Source organism: Petaurus breviceps, unplaced genomic scaffold (genome assembly GCF_028583685.1).
Source record: "Petaurus breviceps papuanus isolate PSGF00001 unplaced genomic scaffold, PetGlider_PUasm1.0 120, whole genome shotgun sequence".
NCBI classification, from domain to species: Eukaryota; Metazoa; Chordata; class Mammalia; order Diprotodontia; family Petauridae; genus Petaurus; species Petaurus breviceps.
Genome location: NW_027185627.1, coordinates 358,563 through 382,386, shown reverse-complemented (window position 1 = coordinate 382,386; position 23,824 = coordinate 358,563). Strand labels below are relative to the sequence as shown.

At 38.9% G+C, this 23,824-nt stretch overlaps 2 protein-coding genes across 7 annotated transcripts in view; both read right to left on the bottom strand.

Moving 5' to 3' along the window:
- UNC13B (unc-13 homolog B) overlaps positions 1 to 23,824 on the bottom strand; it is a 341,071-nt gene that overhangs the window by 72,566 nt on the left and 244,681 nt on the right. For 2 of the 6 annotated variants that reach the window (XM_069088727.1, XM_069088734.1), the window contains exon 1: positions 81 to 647. The exons of the other annotated variants lie outside the window; for them this stretch is intronic. The gene's annotated coding sequence lies outside the window, so the exon portion shown is untranslated. Of the gene's footprint in view, positions 1 to 80; positions 648 to 23,824 lie in introns of those variants that run through there. 6 annotated transcript variants of the gene reach the window in all.
- Positions 1 to 23,824, bottom strand: part of RUSC2 (RUN and SH3 domain containing 2) — a 445,432-nt gene that overhangs the window by 360,867 nt on the left and 60,741 nt on the right. The window lies entirely within an intron of this gene.

Below are 23,824 nucleotides of genomic sequence, written 5' to 3'. Positions count from 1 at the left end.
ACACAGTTACTCTCTATCAATAATATTTTGTTCCTGTCCCAGTTTGCTGTGTATAGCCAATAGCACTCTACAACACTTACCTTGCTACTACAATCAAAATGAGGATTAAGGAAAATGGGGGAAAAACAATGCTCAACTATAGAACCCAAGTGATTTCTCTTAAAAGAAAACCACTCTGGAGAATTTGTCAATGCTACACCGAAGCTACATAATGAACTTTCTAACAAAGACAAAGCCCATTCCGGCTTGCACTCCTGGCAAGAAGAATGAAGAAGCTACTGTTAGCTGCACCAAACTGACAGGCTTGAGTGCCAAGCAGGCTCCCTGTCGAGGAACGGTGCAAACTTGATGACAGGAAATAAGGCACAGCCCAGAAATCCACCAGATGAAAGGCAGGGCAGGAGATTCCTTGGCTGCAAAGCTAGAAATTCCGTCTTCTGAAGGATCTCCAGGGAGGCTTCTGGTCACTAACTGGAATCACCACTCTTTTTCCCCACTGCAGACAGGCAGCCAAACTTCAGCTGGATCTGCAATTCTAACTCAATTGATTCCGGCTCTTTGAGACCGAGAGAGAAAGCAGGGTAGCTCCTGCTCCAGCTCCTGCTGCTGCTCCTGCTCCTCCTCCTCTCCAGCTGCTTCCTGCCTGCAACCTCCCATACAGCACCAGCCCTTCTCACACATTCCCAGGGCGCAGGCAGCATACACATCCCGCCCCCCCACACCCCGCCCCACCACGCTCACTCTCTCACACACCCTTCTGTGTGTGTGTCTCGCTATATATATCTTACACTTTCCCCCAACCTTCCTCTCTCCATTCCTATCTTTTTGGAGAAAAAAAATTTATACACATATACAGAAAGAGGAGAGGGACAGAGAAAGCTGCACAGTGAGACAGATGATCCCCCTTTTCTCCTTTATTTACCATCTATTTAGCTTTGGGGACTGATTATGTTTATAGGGTAAAATAATCACTGATACTTTCATTTTATAGAAGTCACCCTTCTTTAGGTCAGGAAGATTCCACTAAAAGATAGTAAAAAATTAGGGATCAACTACTTCATTCTTAAATGAACTATATAGGAGCTTGGAAGCAACTAGAGACAGAATCATTGAAGCAGAGCCAGAAGGAACCCAGAAGTCATCTGGGCTAATGTCAATGGCCACATTTTTTTCAGACAAGAAAACTCAACTGAGGTCCAGGTAATTTAAGAGGTTTGCTCAAGGTCACACCAAGAACAAATGATCATCTTGGGACTTGAACTCAAGTTCTCCAAATCCAACCTTGTCAATCCTTCCTCAGGTTTGCTCACAATCTGCTTTTAAAATTCCTTCCATGCAGTTGCACAAGGTGAGTGGAAGAAAAATCAGTAAGTGTTCTTGATATATTATTTCATTCAGTCCTTACAATGACCTTGTGAAATGGGTGCTATTATTATGCTCACTTTATAGATGGGAAAACTGAGGCTAAGAGGGGTTACATAGATAGCTTGGGGTCACAGAGCCATTATCTGAGGAAAGATCTGAATTCAGGTATTCCTGAATTCAGGTCCAGCACTCTATGAATTGTGTCATCTAGCTTCCTCTAAGAGTGAAAATTAGAAATGAGGAAAAGAAGGCAGGAGACATGATAAGCAGGGATGGCTGAAGTGAAAGAGAGTGGAGGAACCAGAGATATACCTGGAGAGGCAGAGATAAAGCAAAGACCCTTGAGAAGAGCAATAGTTATTGCTTTAATCTTACCTGGATAGTCACTGAAATTCCATTCTCACAGAAAGGTAAACACTAACTCCAGAGGAAAGCTTGTTGGGAAAGGTGGGGAGGGAGGGAAGGAAGGAAGGAGGGAGGGAGGGAGGATATGGGTACATACAGTTATTGTGTTTGAGGCTGGGTATGAACTCAAATCTTCCTAATTCTAGGCCTACCCCTCTTGCACTGCCCACAAGATAGCTATTCTAGGTGCCCCTAATATAAGGCATCCAAAGGGACTTGTGTTGGACTGCCAAAGCCCAGAAGAATCCAGCTTTAAAAACCCCACATTCATCTGCCTATGTCCTAAGGGATACTTTCAAAACAGTAGCCCTAAAAAAGAAGAGACTAGGCTGGGCCCCAGTAATGCTAGGAATAAAATGTTGGCTTTATTTTTTTTCTTATCAAAAATTGGGCCTCTGTTTTCAACAGAATTTTTTTTTAAGATCTTCATTCCAAGCTTTAAATTGCTGCATTTTCTATGAACTTTCTGTTTACTGTGACAAGATAATCATTATTCATTCATTTATCCACCAACCTATTAAGCCCACTTTCCTACTGGAGAAATTGAGAGACCTAAGCATTCTGAGCCATCATAACTGGGAATTCTGCCACCTGAAGCAAATAAAGCTGAGTAAGGCAATGTCAGATCTAAGACTGAGTCACTTCTATGAGTGGTTGAGTTTGACAGGAAACAAAGGTTGTGGTCACTGAAGAAGTTGAGGAACTCTAAAGTCAAGGCATTCAAAAACAGCATGGTTTAGAAGAACATGAACCAGGTACTGAAGCTATTAAGGAGGAGGGAGAGTGACCCAGAGAGTCACCGATGACAGTAACCAAAACATAGGTAGGATGGAGTCAATTAGAAATTAACAGAGGTGGGTACTGGAGAGACACTGGCAGTAGTAGTCTGAAAACAGAAGTCAGGAACAAGTAGTATGATGACTTCCTTCTGGCCCTGTGTATCAAGGGGGATGACAAAAGAAATCGTCCGTTTTAGAAAGGGTGCCAATAGTTATTGTGTCTTTAGGAGAAAACTAGGTTTTATTGAGCAAAGGAAGAATGAAGGAATGTGACAGAAAGAGGTCTAGAATAATAAGTAGTTTGTTAACAATAAACGATGGATCCAGAGGGGATGATAGAAAGGTTAGATAGAGGAAAATAGGGACTGGGGAGGGTTGAGATTGAGATTATAAAGGATTAGGGGGTTGGGAGGAAGATGAGGAAGCTGAATGGAATGAAAAGATTTACCCAAGTTTACAAAGGTACTGAGTGCCTGAAGGATTCCAATTTAGGTCTTCCTAGCGCCAAGTCTAATCTCCATGTATTGCCCCACATATATGCTTTATGGAGTGGGTGGGGGAAAAGGCAGTCCCCCTATCTGGTACAAGGGCTTTTGTTGCTGATCTTCTTCACCCCCCTACTATTATGTTCATCTTTTGAGACATGTTGCAAACTTGGTAGTTATAGGATGACCTAGAATCAAAGATTTTAGAATGGGAAGAAACTTAATTAAGATAAAAAACAAAATAGAAGAGGGGATAGTTGAAGAAGGCTTCATAAAGGATATGCGCTTGGGCTTAGTCTTGAAAGAAGATAAGGATTAACAGAGGTGAAACTGAGGAGGGAGTGCATTCTAGGCATTGAGAACAGTATAGGTAAACAAAAAGAAATGGAGAACACTGAGTAAACTAGTTTGTCTAGAATACAGAATACATAAAGATAAGTAAATATGAAATAAGGTTAGAAAATTGGGTTGGAGCCAGATTGCAGAGGGACTTAAAATGCCTGGTTAAGGAGTTTAGATTTTATTTTAGAGACAAAAGGGAGTCAATGAAGATTTTTGGGTAGGTAAGGGGCATTGCTAGACATGTAAATTAGGAAGATTCTTTTGGCAATTTTATGGAAGATGAATCAGAGAGGGGAGAGATTAAAGGCAGGAAGACCAATTAATACTATTGAAATAGTCCAGGGAGGCTAGGTGGGGCAGTGAATAGAGCACCAGCCCTGGAGTCAGGAGGACCTAAGTTCAAATACAGCCTCAGACACTTCACACACACACACACACACACACACACCACAAAAAAAAAAAAAAAACAACTAGCCGTGTGACCTTGGGCAAGTCACTTAACCCCAATTGCCCCTCCAAAAAGCAAAAAAAGAAAAGAAAATCCAAGCAAGAGGGGATGAAGGCCTACACCTGGTTGGCAGTACTGTGAGTAGAACAGCTTTAACAAATTTAAGAGATAATCATGGGGATAGAATGGACAAGACTTAGCAATTAGATATTGTGGATGAGAGAGGGATGAATTCCGAATGACCACAAAATAACAAACTTGGGTGATAGAGAAGATAGTGATATCCTCAACAGAAACAGCAATTTTGGTGTGGGGTGGATTTAAGGGAGAAGAGGAGTTCTCTTTTTGACATGTTGGGTTAGAATGATCTGGGTCTAGAGTTCTGGTGAGAGATTCAGGTTTGCTATATAGATTTAGAAGCCATCATCAGAAAGCTATTAAATTGAACCCATGGAAGTTGTTGAGATCACTGAGACAGGGGCAGAGAGAGAGAGAGAGAGAGAGAGAGACAGAAACAGAGAGGGAGACAGAGAGAAGATAAGAAAAGAGGGAGCAGGAAGGAGGTATAGAGGACACCCATGTTAAACATCCCATGAAAATAAGGAATGAATGATGCCCAGAAAAGAAGACCAAGAAGGACTCGTTAAACAAGTAAGAGAATCAGGAGAGAAAAATGTCATGGAAAGCAAGGGAGGAGAGAATATCAGAGAATATTCAGGAAGTGGAGTTAGTCAACAGTGTTGAAAGCTACAGAAAGATCAAGGGGAATAAGAATTGAGCATGTGTGTAGGCAGCAAGGAAGAAGCTAGCAGATATAGGGAGAGATTTAAAATCAAAGAAAACATTATTAAAAGGATAATTTCTCAAAGATGGGAGGGATGGAATCAAAAGCATATGTAGAAGGGTTAGATTTGGCAAGGAAAAGGGTCACCTCTTCCTCAGGGAATGTAGTAAAAGAAAATGGTAAGAATGGGTGAAGATTCAGAGTAGAGTAGAAAAGACGACACAGGTCAAAATGCATGGCTTCAATTTTCTCAGTAGAGTAGGAAGTAAAGTCCTTTGCAAATAGAGCGGTGAGGATAACTTAAGAGAGTTTTAAGAGTAGGAGAAGACATATAAGAACTGCTTCAATCAGTGTGATAGTCAGTCTGGAAAGTATAAAAGGATTATGGCTTCACAGCAGTAAAGGCCCAATTGAGAATAGATGGATTTGGTTTTTTTAATTTATTCTTTTTTTTATTTTAGTGAACAAAAATCTATTTTCTCTCCTTTCTACCTCCCTACCCCCATTGGAAAAAGAAAAAAAATAATATCCTTGAAACAGAGATTTATATTTGTTACAAGCATATTTGTTATCTCACACTGACCATGTACAAAAAACATGTCTCATTTTGTACCCTAAATACATCACCTCTCTGTTAGGACGTGAGAAAAACAATTCATCATCAGTCTGCTGAATTTCTGAGTGGTAACTGCCATTCAGAATTCTTAAATCTTTCAAAGATTTTTGCTTCTCTAAGGCCAGTTGAATTTGCAATTGATGCAGTCATCATGGTTGTTTGACTTCCTCTAGCTACAACCAGCAGCTTGAGAGTAGGAGCAAAAGGGACACATGATGAGGGAACAATCCAGGGTTGAGACTGGGAAGGTACAAATGGAAAGACAAAAGGGTAGAGGAATCAAGGATGGAGTCTGAAAAAATAGAATTGTCCTAGTTAGCTACAGAGTTAAGACTGAAATGATGAAAGAGTGGCTAGTACTAAGAAAACAAGGAAAAATGGAGGGACTAGAGATTGTGTTAAGGGTGTGATTTTACAAACTTCTGAACTGCTTTCATAGAGTCCCAGAGCCCCTAACAGCCTTCTTGTTCCCAGGTTCTTTGAGGGATAGGAGTTGGATCAAAGTTACAGGCCAAACAATGATCTACATGCAATGCTTTAAAAAAAAATTTTTTTTTAAGCTGGTCCTACCAATAGACATGCTGGTGAATTTATTATTTTTTAAATTTTTTGGTCTTTATCAATTTGTTTACTTTTAGTTTACAAGATTCATTTCCACAATTCCTTGAGTTTCAAATTTTCTCTCCCCCCCCCCCCATGGTGGCATACAATCAAGTATAGGATCTGCAAATACTTTCACATTAGACCTTAGTCAGGTTATAAAGAAGGATTGTATCAGATGGAATGAACAATGGGAAAGAGGAAACAAAACCAAACAAGAAAAAGAAAAAGAGCAGGTAGTTTGCTTCAGTCTGGATTCAAACAGTTCTTTCTCTGCATGTAGACATCTCTCTCCATCATGAGACTTTTGGGGTTGACTTATAACCCTGAATTGCTGAGAAGAGTCCAGTCTATCAAAGTTGGTTGTCACACATACGTTGTGTCTGTAATTGTGTGCAAATTTCTCCTGGCTCTACTCTTCTCATCCAGCATCAGATCTATAAGCCTCTCCAGGTAAATGTGAAGTCCATCTGCTCCTTGTTTCTTATAGCACAATAGTATTCCATTACATGCATATACCAGAGGTTGTTCAGCCATTCTTCAATTGATGGGCATCCCCCTGATTTCCAATTCTTTGCCACCACAAAAAAGAGCTGCTATAAATATTTTTGTACTTCTATGATCTCTTTGGGATACAACCCTAGAAGTGGTATTGCTGAGTCAAAGGGTATGAAATTATTGGTAGCCCTTTGGGCATAATTCCAGATTCCTCTTCAGAATGGGCTGGTGAATTTATTGAAAGGCCTGAATTATAAATTGGTGCACTGTATATTTCAATTTCAAGGCTAAAGCTCTGTGAAGGCAATAAACACCACTCGAGTTTATAGTCATATTCTCCTTCCAACTTGGTTACAAAATGTGACTTGTACTATCCACCCACCACCAAGCCCTTTTAGTAGTGCACAGATACAAATCAGTAGTCAACTTGTGTTCAGTGATGCAATAATGTATTCTGCATTTTACACGTGAAGTTTAGTTCAGTTTCAAGTTTTACCCAGTATTGAAAACAGTTAAGTTTTATGTGCTATAAAATACCTATTTTATCTTCCTAAGTCTCAAAAGTAATTTAAAATGAAATACAAAATTTTTAAAAATTGCTCTCTCCCCCACACCCGATCCACCCATAGAATCCTGGAAAACAAGTTTTTAGGAAAAAAATGTTCTTCTGACATGAGAATGAGCGCCTATACTTCTGCACGCATAGGAAGTACTCCTATTAGCCCTGTGACTTGGTATTTAGATTGCAGAGACCTTGGGTGATCTCAGTGAAGACTTCAACAACCTAATTCAATAGGTAAAACCAACTTTTTAAATGAATAACAATTCACTTGACTTATATAAACATACAAGTAAAAAAGCATTGATTACACTGATAGCATTCACTTCCCTGCTGTCTTCTTCCAATTACATCTCTCCCCCTCATGTGATGTAAGAAATTTATATTCCAAGAGAACCCTACAGCTCATTTCTGAACCCTCCACCTAATTATGCAGCCAACTCCTTGCAGCAAAGCAAATACCTCCTAAACCCAGCTGGGAGCTGGCAGGATGACAGGGAAGATGAGGATTGACAGAAAAACCCAAACTATTTCCAGATTTAGAGTAGCAAAAATTTGAATACTGCACAGTCAATTGGCTATGGAGTTCCCTGGACTTCACCCAGGGAAAAAAGACACGACCAAGAGTCAGAAGCACAAAAATGCAGAAAAGGCTCATTAAATCTGAATTCTCTCTCCACACCCACTCCTACCACCAACCACAGAGAAACTAGATCAGATGAATTTCTCTCGCCTGAGCCAGAATCTAGACTCCCTAGGCCCTGGAGACCTAGGAACTTATTGTATGCATGAAGAAGAAAACCAGCATAGTACAAAGAGCTCTGAACCTGGATTCAACAGACCTGGGTTCAACTATCCATTCATTAGTTACTGAATATAAGAATTAATGTGAATATAAGAATTACTTCTAAGAATTAAGCTTTTCTATTTCCTCACACACAAAATGGGGATGATAATGCTTGTATTAACTCTCCAACACAGAGTTGTGAAAATTAATATATATGTAGAGTATAATTCTCTGTGGATATGAATTATTGTTACTGTCCCTATAATTCTGATTCATGAGCCATGGAAAGATTTCCTCTAGTCTCTGGGGGCACTTTCAGGGGAGTATATGCATCACTTCCCCTTGGAAAACACAGGCCGCCTGCTCTAGTTAAGCAGAGTCTGCAGAAGGCATGAAGTTAAGAGGCAGGCATGAGTCTGATCATTCATTTTAACAAAGCAATTGAATGAATTTCCCAGGACAAAGGTGTACGAGACATTCAAGTGAAACCTATCATAACTCGTGGCAGCAACTTGGGGCAAGGGTGGGCATGTTGGGAATAAGCTACACACTCATCCTTATGCCTTAAAAGAAATTTTTATCTATCCAGAAGGAAAATCCTTTGATGAAGATCAAGTCAAAATGGCCAGGCTCTTCTGGTTACATTCCCTTGGGTGCCCCCCGAATAACTGACAGTTGACAGCCTCATCTACTGCAAAACTTCAACGAAAGCTTCTCTGAACACCGAAAGGAAATTTCTGATTAAAAGGTTATTCTTTGTTCTGAAGCTAATCTCCCTTAGCAGATTTACTATGTACTCATTCAGGTGAGAGCTAGCTAACTGAGTATCAAGCACATGCCATCATCTTTTTTTTAAATCCCTTCTTCACAGTTTCAAATAAACTAGAAATAGGCAGGACTCCTGTCACATTATACACACACACACACACACACACACACACACACACACACACACACACAGGTATTCATTTCTCATAGGGATATTCCAACTTGACTTCTCTGGGCCTCTGTTTCCATAAACTAGGGGGATGGACTAGGTGGCTCTTCTTGTTCTTTTAACATTCTGATTTTTACAAATCCATGTTTAAAGATCTAGCACAGACAACTCTTCGAAGAAATCTTATTTTCTATAGGGCAGTGAGATTCTAACCTTGATCAACACCTGAGTGAATGATAAGACTAAGGCAGTATGTATGGTATAACTGGAAAGAGACACATTGGGGGCAGCTAGGTGGCACAGTGAATAGAACACTGGCCCTGGAGTCAGGAGGACCTGAGTTCAAACCTGGTCTGAGGCACTCAACACTCACTAGCTGTGTGACCTCAGGCAAGTCACTTGACCCCAATTGCCTTGCCTTCCCCCCTTAAAAAAAGACACATATTTGAATACTGGTTCTGCAATGTAACCTTGGTAAAAGAATCTTCATTTCTTTGGTCTCAGTCCTAGAATTTGAAAAACAGGACCAAGATAACCATTAACATGCCCTTTAGCTCTCACCTTCTATGAAGCTATGTTTTTTTGACTATGTTCCTATATATACAACATAGGAAACGACGATCATACTTGTCCTGTATCCCTCATAGGACTGATGTGAGGACCAAATAAGATATCGTATGGAAAGACAGATTGGGTTAAGGAAAAGAAAGAAATAAGGCATTCATCTGGAATCAATGAGATACTTTGACATACTGAACGTTTGGTTCGCAATTTAAATTATTTGTAGGGTTTTTTGCCTAGAGACAGATAAGTCAAGATAGAAATTCATTCTGTGACACTGACACTGAAGCAAAGTTGTGGGAAAATAAGCTAAAGGAAGGTTCAGAACTGCAGGCAGACCGAAGATTCAAGAGTGGGGTAGTCACAAGGCCACCTGGCATACTAAATTCCATCTTTAGCTAAAACCAGCTAAGTGATAACAGAAAGATAATTAGAAGAATATCCCACAAACTGTCTCTCCCTTGTCTCACAGAAATCAGTCTGTCAACTGTCCAAGCCCAGAACTAGACTGAGTTGAAAGGGAAGGGTCTATCTCCACCGAGGGTCCAAAAGGAGATCCTCTCCTTAGAGATCCTTGGAGATCTAGAAATATAGTATCAATGTCTTCATTAATAAGTTTGTTGTCGTACTGAACATCCACATTAATGCCAACTAGCACTAACGCTTACCCCCAAGAGTCAGCATTCATTCATTCATCAAACAAATATTAAACTATTGTATGTCAGACTCTGGGAATACAAAGACAAAAATAATAACAGTCCCTGCTCTCAAGCAGGTTAACATTCTGGTGTTGAAGGCATCTGAGGAACAACATGTACACAGACGAGTAAATACAAAATGTTTTCATCTAGTATAGGACAAACTCAATCAAGTATACATTTTCTGCTGTTCTTCAGGTCTTAAGTGTGACTGTTGTTGTTTTCCCCTCTCTATTTTTTTTTTAAGCAATCGGGGTTAAGAAACTTGCTCAAGGTTACACGGCCAGGTGTTTCTGGGTGGGTGCTAAGTGTCTGAGCCCGGGATTCGATCCCAAGTCATCACGACTCTGGGGCCGGTGCTCTTACTCGTTGTGCTACCTGGCCGCCCCTTCCCCTCTCTATTAAAGAAACCAAAGTTTAAGTAGATATGGAAAACTTAAGATATAGCAATTGGTGCATGTAACTGTGACCAAGCCAGAGTCCAACAGGTTATACTGGCTTTGCTGGTTCACAAGGAGACTGACTCAATTTAAGTGACTCAAAACCATGTTTCTTTTCTATACAATTACTCCTTTATGAAACTTAAGAAACTGTACAAGGCAAAACACAACAGGTAAAAAGAATCTAATGCCAACAAAGACCACCTCATTCCTGAATCCTTTCCTGTTCATCCAAGTGCATGGGGTAACCAGGAAAAGAAGAAACTTAGCAGAGTGATAGCGGCAAAGAGGGGGTGGTACAGTGTCCTGGAGTCAGGGAGACTCCTCTTCCTAAGTTCAAATCTGGACTCAGACACTTACTAGCTGTGTGACCCTGGGAAAATCACTTAACCCTATTTGCCTCAGTTTCCTCATCTATGAAATGAGCTGGAGAAGAAAATGGCAAATCTTTCCAAAATCTTTGCCAAGAAAACCCTAAACGGGGTCATGAGGAGTCAGACACAATTGAAAATGACTCAATAACAACAGAAGAGTGATATTCTTCTAGTCCAAATCCTTTGCAAAATGCCACAGCATTCCTGAGCCATTACATAGTTACCAAATAGTCAGAAATCTAATCTGTTAAGTTATACTGAAAAACCCAAGGATCGTGAATTGCTGACAAATTTCAATTCTATAACCTAGTCAGACACCATCCTGGACTTAAAAGACTTGGATACAAAATTCAGAAATGGTGATCAGATTCTTATGGACAAATTCAATAGTGTAAATAGTAATGTAATTTAAAGATTCCCCTGTACTGGCTTGGTTTTTTGTTCGATTGTGTTAAAACCCAGAGCTTGTTAATCCCACTTATGGGATGGACTTGTTGACGTGAAAAGAGAGTGCTGAACTGGGAGGAGCTGGTGACATAGATTTGGAGAGACACAAGAGAGAGGCAGAAGAATTTTTGGAAGCAGCACCTTTGGAGGCAGAGAGAGACTGAGAGGATTGCTGAGGGCCACTTTGAATTGCCCAAGACTTTTGAGAGCTGCCACCCAGAGCTGCCAAGGACTGAGGAGACATGGCTGTTATGCTGGTACTTTGTCTGTCTGTTTTGATGTTGTTTTGCCAGATTTGTCCACTGGTGAAGGACAGTGCTGTTGTTGCAGAATTCTTGGAACCTTGCTATTGGTTCCGAAGCCCTGAAGAAGGATTTTCTTGATGTTTACAGAAATCCTGGGAGAGGGTTTTGCTAATGTTTTCAAGGGTCCTAGGACTGTTCTGCAGACAGAGGATGAATTAATGAAGAGACTGGCAATATATCTTGTGGCCTTGCTAAGCTTTGTCTCCCCAGGAACAAAGATTGCTGAGAACTTGCCTCCTGTCAAGATGAAGAAAAGACCTCCATTTGAGTATTAAGTACTGTGCTTAAACTTGTTGTAACTCTGGGGTAGATTCAATTGTGATCCAGGTGTGGGGAACTTTTGACTTTTTTGTGTTCTAAGATTGAACAAATGAATGAATGTACTTTACTTATGATTGGAAACTAATCTCCATTTGAGAAGAGGGGCTTTGTGATGGACTAAATGAAGGTACAATGTAGGGGTGGAGTAGTATTTAGAACAGGGACTTTGTAACTGATTGAATGAATGTAAGGTCCTGGGATGGGGTAGTACTTGGAGATTATTTAATCACACTTAGTAACTGCTGTATTTTGAATGATGTCATATTTTGATCTTCTCTGTTCTTAATTTGTCACTGAATAAAATGGAGAGCACCTATGCTAGTATTTTGAACCTTGGAAAGTTGCCTTTGCTTGGCATTACATTACAAATAGCTAACAAGTTCTCCACTTTCCATTCCACAAAGGATGAAATTCTTAGTCTCAATCACAGAGCCTATGATTACCAGAAGTCCAATTCAGAGACAGCTCCATTATTCCCCCAACCTCTGACTATAAACACAACCATTCCTTTGATGGAGAAGTCAAAGGGAGACCACCATAATATACTACAAATACTTTTGTAGGCAAGGAGACTTGGCTTTGAGTTTTAGTTCCACTATTAACTCACTATTTATTCTGGGGTAATCATTTCACTCCTCTGGGCCCCAGTTTCCTTATCTATGAAGTAAGAAAGTTGAATTAGTTGATTTTTTGTCAGTACTGGAGAACTCATTAGCATGGAGACCTATGTAGGGCTGAAATGGTAATTTTTTTCATGTCCATAACATGGGATCTCCAACAAAGGAGAGCTGAGAAGGATACGGGCATCCCGAAGCACTAGCTCTGGAAAAAGCAGAAGCCAGCTCAGCACTAGGGAAACAAAGAGAAGATTGAAAATGATAATAGCAAGACTGGTAATGGCAACATTGCCCCCTCACAGCACACAGCTGCTAGAACAAGCATGAGGATGGCAGACACAAGCATCATTTTTCTGAGCCCTGACATCTCAGTTTGTTTACAGAATTCAACAAAAATATAGCTTCTCACAATAAAAAAGGAGCAGCTGTCAAGAACTGGGTCCACTTTTGAGATTTTATTTCTTCTCTTTATTGATTTGTTATTACTAAAGCTTTACATAACTGTTGTCTCATTTGAGCCTCACAATTACCCAGAAGAAGGGACTCTTATTGTAAATAAGGACCAAGGTTCAGAGAATTTAAGTGACTTGTCCATGGTCACACAGCTGATAGGTATGACAAGTGGGATTTTAATCTAGATATTTATGACTACAAAAATAGTGCTCTGTTCCCCCTACATGATACCTGAGTGCCTGCTGACTACAGAATGGCTGAACTAGTATATACAAAGGTAGTAGAATATTATAAGAAATTATAAGTATGAGAAATTCAAAGAAACAAGATTTGCACGAACTGATTCAGAATAAAGATAGGAAAATAACATATACAGTGACAAGAATGTAAAAAAAGATACTACTGAAAGACATCAGAATTCAGATTAGTGCAATGACCAATTTTTATTTCAGAGGTCTGATGATGAAATATATCCCCTCCTCTCAGTAAAGAGGTAGTGGACTACACATGTAGAATGCCATATATAGTCAAATATGGCTGATAGGTACATTTGTTTGTCTTAACTGTTTTTCTTTGATACAAGGAAGCATACTTTGAATCTAGGGGTTATTGGGAAATGACTAATATAAAAACAATGTCAAAAAAATTTTTTATAAAGAACAAAAAGTTGCTATTGCTCCTTCCACATCCATTGCCAACAATAGCTATTACAATAAATTCAATAATTTATATTTATATAGCACCTAACATGTATAAAAAGCTTTCTATATATACTTGCCTTACATGCTACACCCAATATGCCCCGGCACACCCCCTTCTTCCTAGCCAGCACTCTCCACTGGCCACTCAGTCTGGCACAAGTTCTGTCATTGAGAACATCTGTCCTAAAGCCAATACCCCACTCGTAGCACAGCAACACTGTCATCCATATACCAATCAAGGTGGACAGTGATGTCACTTTAAATACCTTGGCTCCTTTCAAATACCTCATTAATGTTAGGTTCCTGACTTTCAGCCTGTCATATCATCAATACTTTTAAAAATTCCTTCTAAAAAATGAAATGTTGAAGAACACTTTTGGATAGCTGAATAAGGACAAAGTTCTATAACCAGATATAAAACTAAAATACATAAAAGTCCTTCCTAAAACTACTTTAACAGAAATAATTTGGCAGATAAGGGAGCCAAGATAGTGAACTACAGACAGCAACCCATCTAGTTCTTCCAACATTCCTCTCCAAAACAACTTTAAAATAACTTCTCAAATCAAATTCTGGAGCAGCAAAGTCAACAAAAGATCAGGGTGAGACATTTTTCCACCTGAGGTAAAAGAGGCACAAAAATAGTGACAAAAAGAACACCTTAAAAGCAGAATAGGCCAAATGGTAAAGGAAGCACACAATCTCACTGAAGAAAATAATTCCTTAAAAATTAGAAATGGACAAGTAGAAGCTAATGATTTAATTGGACACCCCCCAAAACAAAAACAAACAAAAAAAAACCCTCACCAAAACAACAAAGAATAAAACAAAGCCAAAAGAAGAAAAAAATAGAAGAAAATTTGAAATATCTCATTAGAAAAAAAACTGATCTGGAAAATAGATAGAGAAGAGATAATTAAGAGTTATTTGACTCCTGAAAGCCATGATAAAAAAAAGAGCCTAAATATCATATTTCAGAAAATTATTAAGGAAAACTGCCCCGATAACTTAGATTCAGAGAATAAAATAGAAATTGAAAGAAGCCACCAATCACCTCCTGAAAGAAACCCCAAAATTAAAACCTCTAGCAATGAAACAGCCAAATCTCAGAGCTGCCAGGTCAAGGATAAAATATTGCAAGCAACCAGAAAGAGACAATTCAAATAGTGTGGAGCCACAGTCAAGATCACACAAGATTTAGTAGCTTTCATGTTAAAGGAGCATAGGTCTTGGAATATGATATTCTGGAAAGCAAAAGAGCTACAATTACAATTAAGCATATGTGCTCAGAAAAACTGAGAAAGGGCAAAAAAAATATGGATATGAAAAAAAAAAAAAAGACCAGAGCTGAATAGAAAATCTGACATTCTAACAAAAGACTCAAGAGAAGCATAAAAGGGTAAACCTGAAGGGACTTAATAAAGTTAAAGTATTTATAAATGTAAACTATATGGGAAGATAATACTTTTTAACTCTTAAGAACTTTATCATTATTGGGGCAGAGTCTATGTAGACAGTGGGAATGAGTATGAGTCAAATATGTTGAGACAAATTCCAAAAAAAAATTTTTAAATGAAGGGATGAGAAAGAGGGATACACTGGGAGAAGGCAAAAAGGAAAATTAGGATAGAGGAAATTATCTCACATAAAAGAGGTACACAAGGAATAGCTTTTATAGTGGAAGGGAAAACAGGGGGGTGGTGGCAGGCAGTGCTTGAACTTTATTAAGAATAAATTCACACTCAGTTGGGTATAGAAATCTACTCAATAGCAAAATCAGAGGGGAAGGGGATAAGAAATATGGGTGTGTGTGTGTGTGTGTGTGTGTGTGTGATGAAAACAACAGCAGATTAAGAGAAGTAGTGGTCAGAAGCAAAAGAGACTTTTGAGGAAGGACAAGATAAAAAGAGACAGAGAAATGTAAAAAGAAGAAAATAGGATAGAAGAAAATATACAGGTAGGAACCCTTAACTGTGAATGGGATGTGCTCACCCATAAAACAGAAGTGGATAGAAGAATGTATTAGAAACCAGAATCCAACAATATATTGTTTACAAGAGACACACTTAAAAACAGAAACACACACAGTTAAAAATAAAAGGATGGAGAAGAATCTATTACACTTCAGCTGAAGTAAAAAAGGCAGTGGTAGCAATCACGATCTCAGACAAAGCAAAAGCAAAAATAGATCTAATTTTAAAAAACCTACATTTTGCTAAAAGGTACCATAGACAATGAAGTACTATCAAAAATTTTCACAGCAAGTTTCTCTGAGAAAGGCTTTATTTCTCAAATATGTGGGGTTTAACTGAGTCAAATTTATAAAAATAAGAGCCACTCCCCAGTTGATAAATGGTCAAGGGATATAAATAGGCAATTTTCAGAAGAAGAAATCAAAGCTCTCTATAGTCATATGAAAAAATGCTCTAAGTCACTATTATTACAGAAATGCAAATTAAAACAACTCTGGTTTGTTTGTTTGTTTGTTTGTTTTAGTTCCACTTCGTGTCTATCAGAAATAACAAATACTGGAAGGAATGAGGGAAAATATGTACACTAAATAAACTGCTGGTGTAGTAGTGAACTGGTTCAACCATTCTAGAGAACAATTTGGAACTATGTTCAAAGGACTATAAAAAAGCATACCCTTTGACCCGGCAATTCTACTAGTAGATCTGTACCCCAAACAGATCAAAGAAAAAGGAAAACGAGTCATATGTACAAATATATTCATTGTACCTCTTTTGGTGATGGCAAGAAATTGGAAATTGAGGGGATGCCCATCAACTGGGGAATGACTGAACAAGTTAGGTGATATGATTGTTTCACATAATATATGATGGCGTACTACTGTGTGATAGGAAATGACAAGGATGATGGTTTCAGAAAAAAACATGGCAAGACCAATATGAGCTGATTCAAAGTGAAGTTAGAAGAACCAGAACAGCACTGTGCATAGTAATAGCAATGTTGTAATGATAATCAACCGTGAAAGATCTGACTACTCTGAATAATACAATGATCTAAGTCAATTCCAAAGTACTCATGATGAAAAAATGCTATTCACCTCCAGAGAAAGAACTGATGAACTCTAAATGCAAATTGAGGGATAATTTTCTAGCCTTCTTAATTTTTTGTGACAAACCTAATATGGAAATGTTTTGCATGATTTCATATGTAGAACTGATATAATTTTACTTACCTTTTCAATGTGTAGGGAGGGGAAGTGAGGGAGAGAATTTGGAACTCAAAATTCAAAAAGAAAAGAATATTTAAAATAAATAAATATTTTTTAAAAGAAGAATTTGGTAACAAATTACCTGTTTGTACTTAGCTACAAAAACTTCATCTACAAATAACTTTACCCCTTTGCTCCACTATGTTCTCAGAGTCCTTGGAGGGTGAGGGTGAAAGCTAAATTAGAATGGGGAAAGAGAACACATTCCTCAAAGGTGGAATTCAAAACGAACTCTGTTAAAATTGTCAGATGTCATAAAGACAACAGTCATGATGCTAAATGTGAGCAATAACAGAAGGATGAAAAAACAAGCCAAAACAAATTCTCCTTGGCCGAAATCTAGGTGGTCCCCATTTTCAGTTAGCCTAAATTAAAAGACATAGTTATAAGGGGGCCAGAAGAGTGCGTTTCCTAAGGAATTACTTCTCTCGTCCTTCTCCCCACTACCCCCCACCCCCGCCACTGTTTCCAATAATTCTGATGCTTGGCCAGGTACCACCGCAGAGCTGGCAGTGGCCTCAAGGAGCTGGCCTAGCACTTTGAAAGCTGACCTCTGTCATGCTCCTGTCTCAGGAGTGCCCTTCTTCACTTCAAAACAAGTCTTCCCCCAATACAGAATAATTGGTCCCTTTCCCAGGTCCAAAATATTCAGATATTCAAAATCAGTCTTCCTTAAACTGTTTCAGATACTATTTGAACAACAAAAAGTAAGTGCTAGGCTACACTACCCGAAAGGCAGGGATGTTTTTTAAAGGCAAGCAAACAAAAAGTCTGAGAATAATGATGGCTAAGATTGCTTCCTTTGATAATTCTCAAAGAGAAGACAAAATACCCATGTATGTAATCTAATTGTATTGAGGCAGGAAGCTAACCAAGAAAATTTTGGGAAATCACTTTCAGAGCAGACAGATTACATTCTAGGACTTGTAAGTCTTTCACCTCCTGACTATATCACATCTAGTGATGGGGTACCATCTCCACCTCCAGCTCATGGACTTTTTGCTTGATTTCTCATTCTCTCTCATTTCTTGTTTCTGAAATCCTACAAATTCTTGCAGGTCTCTTAACTAATCCTTCCTCACCTTTCTCTCTGTCATCACAGGCTGTCAGCTCTCACATACTATGAATTACTTCAGAAACTACCCAGTTAGCTTCATTTCTCTTCCAGTTCACTTGGCATACATTTGTTCACATTCTGTGAACTTAACAGAACAATTTCCCTCACATAGAACAATTCCTCTGCTCCTCTCAGCCTATGCAATACTACACATCCTTTAGGACTGAGTCAAAGCCTCACCTCTTCCAAACACTTTCCTTGATCATTCAGCCCTGAGCCCCCATCTCCAGTCCTTTTGAAGTCTCAGACTATCTACTTTATAAAATATCCTTTGGTAAATTTCATATGGGCATCTAAGTTTTGTGCATCTTTTCCCTTTATCTTTCCTAGCATGGGTGCTGGTTCATTACTAAATCACTCATTTAGAGAGGTACTTGCCACCAAGTGCAGGAATTCAAATGAGCATATGATATAAAAACAAAATATCAATCAAAATGATTTAAAAAAAATAAAAGAGTGGGGAACAATCATTTTTTTTCATTTCAAGAAAAACCTCTTGAACACAAATAGCATTAAATTCAAATTATCACCCCTTTGGTGGGACTAATTAGATTAAAGATACTGGATCATAGATTCAGAGCCTAAAGGTACATTCAGAGTCCTCTAGTCCAATGCCTTAATTTTCAGGGCTATTTCAAAGAATAAAGAGAAATTCTGTGAGGGAATTCCTTCCCCTACTAGTTGCACTCCTGAAGTGTTTTCTTAGTCCAAATATTAGCTTGTCTCTTTCCATGAACCTGAAGAAACTTGATTTGTTCTCCACTGACAGAACCAGGTTTATGCTTATACAGGCATTACTAAATCTTAGCATGGTAGGCTAGGGCCAAAACCTCCCCCTCCTTTTGCTTCCTCAGTCAGACAGAACCTTCTAAATAATTTTGCTACTAGCTGCAGGGTAAGAGGTATTGAAAGAGAAAAGATAGTTACAAGGTTGTTTTTTTTTAATTTTCAACTTTATAATCACTAAGAAACATGAACTTTTCAAAAGATAAAGAATAGGAAGGGGGATTATATATGAAAACCATGATTTCTTTTACATAGAGTTTGAAATGCTTCTAAAAATAATTAAGATTTCCCACTCATTACACTAAAACTCAGTCTCCTTTCTTTCTTTTTTGGGGGCTTTCACCATAGAATTTATTTTGTATTGGGAGGATTGGCCAATGAGGGCCAAGTACTGGGAGAACATGCAACATAGGGTCTCTGCCTATTGGCTGCCCATGTGGAGGGTTTAGTGGATCTGTTTCTAAAAGAAGTGTATTATGAAAGATTGGGGTTTGAATACAGCCTCTGACACTTATTTACTTGTGAAACTATAGTCAAATTACTTAGCCTCTTGGATGTTCAGTTTTCTCATTTCTGAAAGGGGATAATAATATTTATACTATCTAGCTCACAGGGCAGTTATGAAGAAAGGAATTTATCAGTCTTGACATACTATATAAATGTGAGTTCTTCATCCTGAGGGAAAAAAATTAAACAAAAAGGAAGTATATGAAGGCAGCTGGGGGTGAAGTGTAAGGATAAGGGAGAAACCCTATTCCCCAGGATTCTATAACTATTTCCTCCCAGTTGCCTGCATGATAAAGAAGTCTTTTGATGAGCTGCTGAGTCAGAATTGAGTGAGCATACAAAAGGCATTAACTAATCCAATGGAGACTTCACTTTCTTAATGGTGATAAAAGGAATCTTTGACCTTTGGCCCCAACTCCCTACTCAGGCCACCCACCATATGCTCCACAAACACATGGCACTTTTATTTCTTTACCTTTTTGTTTGTTCTTTCTGCTATGAGGTGAATGAGTGTTGGAGTAGGAAGAAATTAGGCTAAAGTCTGGTGAGTTCTGAAAGACTGAGAGAGCTACCAAAGGTCGGGAAACTGGAGCTCATATCAAAATTTGCCTGCAGCCAACCCGTGAGAGGAGCATAGCACTGAGGAGCAAGGAACAGAATCCACTGAATCAATCAGGCAGTGGAGATGCTTGTACCTTTCAAGAAGAGAAAGAAGCAACCTGTCCAGAGGCTATGGAATACCTTAAGTGATTTTGGTAGAATGAATGCTCGTAGCACTTACTTTAAAACTCTGCTCAAGAAATGGAGTAGCAGAGGGGAGATTGCACCCTGGTGTAGGGTGGAGGAGCAGGAAGCTTGATTGGAGACGTCTGTGTAGGCCTTTGGGTACTTTGATCCTTACTGCATTATTTTCTTTTTTCTTTCTTTTTTTGAGGGAGGAAGGCAAGGCAATTGGGGTTAAGTGACTTGCCCAAGGTCACACAGCTAGTAAGTGTTAAATGTCTGAGGCCACATTTGAACTCATGTCCTTCTGACTCCAGGGTTGGTGCTCTATACATTGCGCCACCTAGCCACCCCACTGCATTATTTTCAATAAAATTCCCTTGGGAAAAATTAATCGATATTAATGGGTTAGAGATGATACTTGCTGATAATTGATATTAGGAAGAATATACTGAAATGGGAGCTTGAGCTGATAGCTTTAGAAAGATACCCCAAACTTCTCAAGAGTACCCCTAGAACACTGAGGAGGAGGTATAGCTAGCCTAGCTCTGCGGAATTGGCCTATTAGTAGGTGTGTAGGTCAGGAAAGAAAGCCCAGAATTTCACCATGCACTCATTTTCATTCAGTCATACAACAAAGAACTTATTCTATGCAATACACTGTACTAGGTACTGATGGCAGTACAAAAATAAATAAGATATGGACCCTACGCTCAAAGAGCTTACACTCTAGTAGGGACAAGGCAATAGACCAATAAAGTAAACCAGAATGAGATGAGAGCATGAGAACAGTACATAGCGGGTATTTTCTGGTATATTCTAATTCTGTAGAACTTTCCAATTGTTAGAGGCTCAGATAAGTTAGTTTACTATTCTTTGGCACTTCACCCCCAGTTGCCTGCTCATACTGAACATACCTCCATCTCTGCAGCCCCCTCTTCCACTTGGTCCTGCCCAGAGCCTCCATTTGAGGAAAGACCTAGGCTGACCACACTTACTTCTATGCTGTTTTTGCTCCTGATTCCCTGGACTTTTACCTGTGTGGGTACCTCTCCCCTCACTCTCCCTTTTCAGCTCTTTTTATGTGTCGTCCTCCCCCATTAGAAGGTAGAGACTTATCTTTCCTTTTGTTTTTTTAAGCATTCACAGGACTTAGCACAATGCCTGGCATATAGTAAATGCTTAATATTTTACTAAATTGAATCTAATTTAATTTGCAAAGCTGAGAGAGTTAGAGGTCATCTGGTCCAGCTTCTTATCCAACAAAGGATTCTTCTCTCTAGCATCCTCCGACGAGTGGTTGGCCACTTGGAAAGCAGCTGCTTGAGCTCTTCTAGCAATAGAAAGCTCACCACTTCTCAAGGTAGCTCATTCCGTTTTTCAATTCTTGGAAGAGCTACAAAGTTTTCTCTTTTATTTAGCAAAAAATTTGCTCCTAATAACTTCTACCCACTGGTTATAGTTATGTCTTTTAAAATAACATAAAATAAATATTCTTCATCTTTTAAATAACAGCTCTTCAAATATTTGGAAAGCTCTATTATGTACCCGCTAAGTTTTTTTCTTCCTCGGGATAACCATTCCAGTATGAAACCTTTAACCCTTCCTTCCATAAAATTGGTTCCATGCCTTTCACCATAAAGGCTTAAACTTTAATATCCCTCTTAAAATATGGTACCCAGATGCAAACTATTGAATAATGCAGCATATCATAAAATCTGAGTCTCAGTTTGAGGTAAAGTTAGAGGCAACCTATTCGAACCAGTTTCTGACTCTAAGACCAAACCCAGTGACTCATGCTGTTTTATGAATTGCAGTTGTAATAACTCTAATTTAGTACAATCCTTGGCACATAGTAGGAGCTTAACAAATACTTCTTAAATGAATGAATGAGACCCAAAAGTAAAGGGAATAGTTTTGGTCACTTTCCATTTGGCCTCCTTAGTTTCCTTGTCTACACTCCCCAGATAGCACCAGTCACCTTCTTAGCTTAAAAGTCAGGTCTTCACCAAGTAGTTCTCAGAAACTATGTCTTAGCACACAGAACACCCACCCTGGACACCTTTCTGAGTCATCAGCCTATCCCTCATTACAACAGACTCCAGGACACTAGCTTTCATCTAAAACACATTCTTCTTGCCCGTCATCTCTGCCTATGTTCAAAGGACTATTTCTGAACGCTCTCTGGGGGCGTTCTGAACAGACACATCTGCTCAATATCCTGGAATGTGACCAGGAATAGGAAGTAAGAAGTCTCAGGATTCTAGGTAGGGTACTTGTCTAGACTCATCCCTGTAATTTCACTCACTCAAAACCTCATGTCACCCACCTTCCAGCTGTGCTTCAAGACCTTCTTAGTTTGAGCACACTGTTGGTGAACCTAAGCTGAGTAGAAGTTTTTTTTTTTTTTTAAATGAAACCTATTGATTCCCTCTAGAACAGATGTTTCTACTCAAAGCCTACCCCTGCTAATCTCTACAATGTGGCCAAGCAGCTTAAAATGCAATTGGGAAATATTTAATGAAATAAATACAAATCTAATAGAACATAATAATGTTAATGTGGTTTTCTAAAACTAAATGAAGCCTGCAGGGATCCTTTTGTACCATTTAGCGCCCCACTCCCCATATTCCTATTTGATACCACTGCTCTAGAGTGTTACAAAAGATCTTAGTGCCATTTAATTGTCATGCAGGAAGCGCTTCGCAATCATAGATCTAGAGCTAGAAAGAATTTCAAAGATCATGGATTCAACCCTTTAATTTTATAGATGCTTAACCTCACAGAGAGGTTAAGTAACTTCCTTGGAGACAAACAGTAAGTGTTAGAGACAAAATATTCCTGGATCAAGTACCCTATTCGCTATGCCATGCCCAGATTATTAGTATAAAAACAAAAGATGAAATAAATTCTCCCCTCCTGCCAATATCAAGTTTCTGGGTCCCAGAAATAAGTTCTTAGAGCTTCCTGGAACCATACAATCTTCTCAATTTAGAATATCCTGGGAATTTTTCCATAAACCTTTTCCTGATTACACCAGACTGAAGGGATAGCTCTTTTCTTTGGATTCCTTTAGTAATTACTATCTATACTATTCATTTGGTATTTAATCACATAGCCTTGTATCTTATATTGTTGTCAATTATTATTTACATATTTTATTATGTAACCGAGATGAATGAAAAGCCCAAGAGATAGAGTTTCTGGGTAATTAATAGTCAATTTATTAATTAGGTTAGCTGATGATAAATTGATGGTCAGTGGTCTCTCTAGGTAACCAAAGATAAAATCATGGATGGAGATCACCAAATGCTTAAATACCTTTGGAAAAGGGGGTTATCCCTGACAAGTGAAAATTAACCCTGAACAATTAATGAGGAGGTAGATTTTCTTCTTCTTTTTTTTTTTAAGCAATTGGGGTTAAGTAACTTCCCTAAGGTTACACAGCCAGTTATTTTGTGTGGGTGTTAAGTATCTGAGGCTGGAACCGATCCTGGGTCCTTCTGACTCTGGGGCCTACCTGCGCTCTTACTCACTGCACCACCTAGCCGCCCGAGGAGGTAGATTAAAAGTATTCAGTTCCTCCTGCAAAAAATGTGTCTTGATCATGAGACTTAGCCATCTCTACCCAGATCACTCTGTTTGGTTCATGAGCTGGGTTACCCTAAATTTCAATGGAGGGGTGGAAAGACAAGGGTTTAATGTACCTAGATTAGATTCTGTTTATATTCTAAACAAAAGTAAGGTCTCCTAGTTGGATGGGGTCTGGTGCAAGACCAAGGAGTATGTTCCCTGAGGATCTGGGCAATCTCATCTATCAGCCTTGCCTTTAGAGACTGGCTGAATGACCTACAGGGGCTGGTCCCTGAATGAGTAAACAGAAAAGAAAAAACCTTAATTCTAACTTAGTTATTAATATAACAGGAAAAAA